We start from the raw sequence: 6676 nt of genomic DNA, 5'->3' as shown, positions 1-6676 counted from the left end.
GAAAGCTGCAGAGATAGAGATCAAACAGATGGTGGTCTCACCGTTTGCAGCCATCGCCCGTAACCACCCTTACCAAGCAACTACCCACCAGGTGACACCCACCAACTGTACCACATCTGACGCCAGGACCGCCGATGAGAAACTCCTTCTGAACGGGGATCTATACATAGGAGGGTTTTCGGGAAACGTGTCTCACGGATCAGGAAAGTATCTATGGATCGATGGGTGTATGTACGAAGGGGAGTGGAAGGCCTCCAGGAAAGGGAAGTTCTCGTGGCCGTCGGGGGCGACATACGAGGGCGAGTTCAAGGCGGGTTGGATGGAGGGGTTTGGGACCTTCATCGGCTCCGACGGGGACACCTACCTAGTCAGCGGATCAGAAGCACGGGTACGGCTAGTGGTACGCCAACAACGACTACTACGACGACTCGTGGCAGCGAAACCTCCAGGACGGCCAAGGCCGGTACGTGTGGAAGAACGGGAATGAGTTTGTGGGTGAGTGATTGCTGATTTGGGTGAACGGAAATCGATACGATGGGGAAACACAGTGTCCTTTTTGGTCTTTTTACAAAAAAATTATTTTTATATATTTTATAAAATTATTCAATAAGGGTAATTTGGTTAATTAAGATTTTAAATATGTCAGGGGACTTAATTGCACTAAATTAAAACTTAAGAGGAGTTTTTTTTACACGTGAAGAGTGTGATATGCACTATAAGTATATTTTAGGGTGTTTTTTGCACTTGACCCTTAAATAATATAGGAGTTTACCTTTACAATTTGTATGTGATTATGATAAAAAGATGGGTAAAAAAAATGTATTTGAGTTGGAAGCAAACTTTGTATCACTGAATTTTCCCTAGTTCAGTAGGGAACACAAGTAAACAAATCTACAATAAATAGTAATCTTTAGTTGATATTTTTCTTTCATTATTTTAAGGGTATATTTGAATGAATTGAAAGTATAAGGAAAAACTAATTTTACTTAAATATAAACTACCTTAAATTGAAAGTAAATCAATCTCTACAATAAATAGTAATTTTTAATTACTTACAAAAAATAAATAAAAAAGGAGCTGATATTAACACTCCCAAGGCACTGGATTCTCTCTTCAACCAAAATTAAAAAATAGCCCCTAAACCATTCAATGTTTTATTCTTACAATTTTTTATATCATAATTTTCCTTCCCTATTAAAGATAAAGATTCTTGATGCTAAAATAAAAATTCTTTCAACTTCCTTTTCAAGGCTCCATCCCTTCCTTTTCTCTATGCGCAAATCTAATGGTGATTTTTTTTTTTTCAATAAAGGCGGGAAAAAAACTGGACGCGAACCAAGTGTTTAAATTGATATCTCTAATTATCAACAACAATACATGCTAGAAAATTACACAAATTCAAAAATTCCAGCAGTTGGCCAGCCGCAATTTAAAGCATCATTAAAGTGCACCAAATTCTACTGGACCAAAAAAAAAAAATTGTATTTTGAAAGAAGAATAATAATTTAAAGATGGAATTTGATTAATGTGAGTATAGTGGTGAATTTATTATATGATGTCACCTTAACGTAATGTAATGAAACTCACCACCTCTTTCACATGAATTGAATTCTGTCGATAATATTTTCATAACAGTGATTGGTAAGGCAATTATAGAATGATACGTTCTACAATGTTCTACAATCTTCCAGAGAGTTATATTAAAGTAAGAGTTAATTGATATCCACGATGTTGATATTTTTAACACATTTATTAGACTTAATTGAGATAATATTTTTATAACATCTGATTGGTAGGACAAGTATAGAATTATACATTCTACAATCTTCCAGAGAGTTATATAGAGAGCATTGGAGGATTAGATAGCTGTGGTTATGGTTGTGGTTGTGTAAATTTTGAATGTTTTAGAGAAATATAGAAGGATTAGAGAGTTGTGTTGTGGGTAAATTTTGAACGTTGTAGAGAAGTATAGAATGATGTAAATTAAGCATTAATTATAAATGCATCCAAGTTGTCAATTAAGTGAAGGATGGTTTCTTTTGTAAATCAACTAGATCCAAGTAGTCAGAAGCTCCAAAAGCTAATCAACATTTTTTTTGTTTTTAATTCAAATAGCATTTCGTCATGGCTTATAAAAATAGATTAAATATTATGTGACAATACTATTGAGGTATTGGAGCAAATTAAAAATAGTACTACTTTCGTTTCATTTTAAATGTTATCTTTGAAGATTATGTTGTGAGTCCCGAAAAATAACATCTAAAATGGAAGGTAACATCTAAAATGGAACAGGGAGAGTAATAAATTTGTAGATTTGTGAATTTTGAACGTGATAGCGAAGTATAGAATGATATAGATTAACCATTAATTATAAATGCATCCATTAAGCCATTAATTATAAATGCATCCATTAAGCCATTAAGTGAAGGATGACTATAAATATGATAATGGTTTCTTTTGTAAATCAACGATATCCAAGTGGTCAGAAGCTCCAAAAGCTAACCAAAATTTTTTGTTTTTAATTTAAATAGCATTTTGTGGCAATTTGATAATATTATTGAGTCTTGGAGTAAACTAAAAATAGTACTGTAGCTTTGTGAAGGGGATTGTAATTATTTATTTATAATTGTAATTATTTATTTATATAAATGTGATACTGACACAAAATCTGATCTATTTTCTAAATAAATAAAAAGTAAAATATGATCTTTTAATTTGGCTGTTTCTCATTTTGCCAAAATTTGGTTATGCCTGCCCAAACTTCTCATAAATTCTCATTCTCCTGTGGGCACTCCACCAATATACTGGGACGCTCCATTCTCCAATTTCTATAAAATAAATTTATAAAAGAGTCCCTGCACCATTGAATACTTTATTATTATATTTTAAATGTCACAATTGTCCTTCTCTTTAACATTTACTATATAAGTAGTTAAATAATATAGGAAGTTTTTTTTACTACTTTTATGTGATAATGATAAAAAGATGGGTGAAAAAAATGTATTTGAGTCGGAAGCAATCTTTCTGTCACTGAATTTTACCTAGTTCATTAGGGTACACAAGTAAACAAATCTACGATAAATAGTAACCTTTAGTTGAAAATTTTTTATTTATTTATTTATTTTTTTTTAAGGGTATATTTGATTGAATTGAAGTATAAGGAAAAACTAACTTTACTTAAATAGAAACTACCAAAAATTGAAAGTAAATCAATCTCTACAATAAATAGTAATTTTTAATTACTTACAATAATAAAAAAGAGCTAATATTAGCACTTCACTATTAGCCTAAGGCACTCCAACTCTTTCTCACTTCAAACAAAATTACAAAAGAGTCCCTAAACCATTCAATGTTTTATTCTTACAATTTTTTATATCATAATTGTCCTTCCCTATTAAAGATAAGATTCTTGAAGCTAAAATAAAAATTCTTTCAACTTCCTTTTTAGTGTCCATCCCCTCCTTTTCTCTATGCGCAAATCTAATGGTGATTTATTTTTTTATTTTTGGTTCTACTTTCTTCTCCAAAATATGTATTTTGAGTTAATTTTGAAAATATTATTTCTTCTTGATGAATCAATCTATCAATATTATTTTAGCACTAGATTTTATTTATTGGGATGCTATGTTGAGAATAATAGTCTTAATAGATATCATTCATGTGTAAATTAAAAATAAAAATTCATTCAACCTCCTTTTTAGGCTCCATCCCCTCCTTTTCTCTATGCGCAAATCTAATGGTGATTTTTTTTATTTTTGGTTTTACTTTCTTCTCCAAAATATGTATTTTGAGTTAATTTTGAAAACATTATTTCTTCTTTATGAATCAATCTATCAATATTATTTTAGCACTACATTTTATTTATTGGGATGTTATGTTGAGAATAATAGTATTAATAGATATCATTCATGTGTAAATTAAAGAGCAAAAATAAAATATTATTAAATAAAAGTGAAAAAAATTTAGGATTCAATATCATGACTTGAGAGAGTATCCTAATAAAATGTATCCAACTAGGATAGAAACTTTAGAAAGTATTTGAGTTGGAAACAAATGGAAAAACTTGCCAATCTATAATCTTATTATAATTGTAAATTAATTGCCATATAAACAGAAAAAAATACCTATTGATCATGTGTACATAAAATAAATTACACTTTTGCAATCACAACAAACCTCTAAACTTAAAAATAAAAATCTCAAACGTTGATAGATTGAATTCTAAAAAGGTAAAAAGAAATTGTCATATTTTAATTTGATAACGTTGAGAGAAAAAGTTAATAAATTGAAATTCTAAGAAAGGTAAAAATGAAGTTGAATTTTAAAATAGTTTGAGAGGGTTAATACATGTAAAGTGGGATATTAAGGTTAAAAAAAATTGGAAGGATCAAGGAGGGCAATTATGGTATTAAAAACATAAGAACTATAGATGGTGTAATTTAAGGACTCTTTTGTAACTTCATTTTGAGAGGGAATAATAATGAAGATGATGATTCAGTTTAATAAAGATTTGTTCCAACTATTTTAAGTCTGCTTCATATATCGATCTTATTGTGTCTAGAATTAATAATAATTTCAATTAAACCATTTTTTAATATGTTTTATAATAACTATTTGAGTTTTTCAGAATTTCAATTTGTCCATTTTGCCAACAACAATCTCAACTTAATTGGGATTATGTTACTCGATCCTCTTCAGTAGTCCGATTACTAACCCTTCTTATATATGTCAAGATCAATTTCATTATTCAATTTGTCTAATTAATTATTATATCTGTAGCATTAAGAATTTTTTGTTTTTTATTACCTAATTAAAAAAAATCACCATTTTTTTTATCACTATTATGTACAATTGTATACGGATCGATTGACCATCATATGAATTCTCATTTTCTCTCTTTTCTAATACACATAACATTTCTTATTTTTATAATATTTAATAAAATATAAAAATAAGATAATAGCACATTTGTCGGTGACTATTCTAATTTATAGGCCTTCACAATATAACTGACTTATTGAGCATTTATATGACATGCATAAATATACTCTTCTCAATAATACGAGGAAAACGACATTGCTTCCATAAATAAAATAAATAACGGAATTACTTATCCAAAATAAATAAATAAATAAAAGAATAGGATACGTATCCATCGTGCAAATTATTAGATATTGGTTGGTGGTGGGGCTACCCTCAACCTCAGCATAGCTTTGTGCCCGTGATTGTGTCGGGGACTAAGAACAATAGATTTGGTGATTTTAAGACTTATTTATTTATTTATTTTATGACTTTAAGATCATTTTGAACAAAATTTTGATGCGGCCAATGTTTTTAGGACAAATTATACGGATTTCTTGTAAAATTTGTCATAATTATAGGAACCTTCTCGATAGTTTGAAAATTTATTCAAACCTGCTTTAAAAAATGAAATTATTTTACGCAAACAATGGTATTTTAGGGATTTTATTAAATTTTGTACCTAACATTAGCTCAATCTGTGTTGATTATAACAGAAGGGAGGTCATGTAGGATATTTTCATTTTTAGGATAGGCCCGAATAAAATCCCAAACTATAAATTTTTTTTTTTGTAATTATAACAAACCATAAGGGAAACTGTGTAATTTATCCTACTAATAACAGGGATGCCATAAATTTTAAATATATATATATATATAGTCACTAAAAATATATATGTATTCATTTTTGTTTGCAAATAATAATACCAATTGTATTATAATTTTTATTTTTAAAAGTAGTCTGATGACGCAAGGGAAAATAATATAAAATGACATGAAAGAAAATGTATTTTTTTCAAACAAAAGAAAGATTGTTCTAATTATTACAAATTTCATGGACGGTTGATGTAATAAGTTGTGTTTTGCCTGTTTGAAGCTGAGCAGAGGACTAATATTAAACCTAGACCTATTTCTGATTAAGTAACGAAGCTAAAATGACATGAGCATGGCGTAATAACATGGTTATAAGGTACTTGGACACCCTCTATGCACGGTGATTAATATTTGTCGCTTAGGGCAAAGAAAAAAAAAGAAGAAAAAATCAATTCTCGTGAAGAAACAGTCGTACAATTAAATACTACTATGATTAGAAGTACTTCAACACCTATAAATATTAATAGTCCCCACCCTCACATGCACTAGTTGATACCTTTAACAACCACTGAATTATTAGGTTGGGTTCTAGATCCCCAAAAGCCAGTTTTCAGAGGGTCCAAATCGCATTCTGAGTGGTTTTCTGGTAGAAAAGGTGGTTTTCAGGTACTCCAAAGTCATGGGAAATTGCATAGAGACATTCAGACATAGCGAAGAAGTAGAGAGAGAGCAAGAAGAAGTAAAAAGAGGTGGTTTTGTTAAGGAAAATGGTGGTATGAGGATCAAAGTAGTGTTGACAAAGGAAGAGTTGGAATTGCTACTGTTTCAGCTGAAGAACAAAGGAGAGAAGATGAGGTTGGAAGATGTGTTGGGAGAGATTGAGAGAGGAAGAGAGCATAGAGTTGCAGCAGGGTGGAAGCCCTCTCTAGAGAGTATCATGGAGAGCCCTGAAGTGCTTGAGATGGTCAAATGAGTCATTTAATTACTTACAGTCTTCTTCTTTTTCTTCTACTGTACTGAGTTTTTTCCCCTTTTTTATTTTTACTTTATTTTTATGGGTTAT

The sequence above is a fragment of the Cornus florida genome, unplaced genomic scaffold (assembly GCF_030987335.1).
Source record: "Cornus florida cultivar Cherokee Brave unplaced genomic scaffold, ASM3098733v1 CherokeeBrave_3.0.0_Hap2_Chr05, whole genome shotgun sequence".
Taxonomy (NCBI): domain Eukaryota; kingdom Viridiplantae; phylum Streptophyta; class Magnoliopsida; order Cornales; family Cornaceae; genus Cornus; species Cornus florida.
This window is presented reverse-complemented; position numbering follows the sequence as displayed.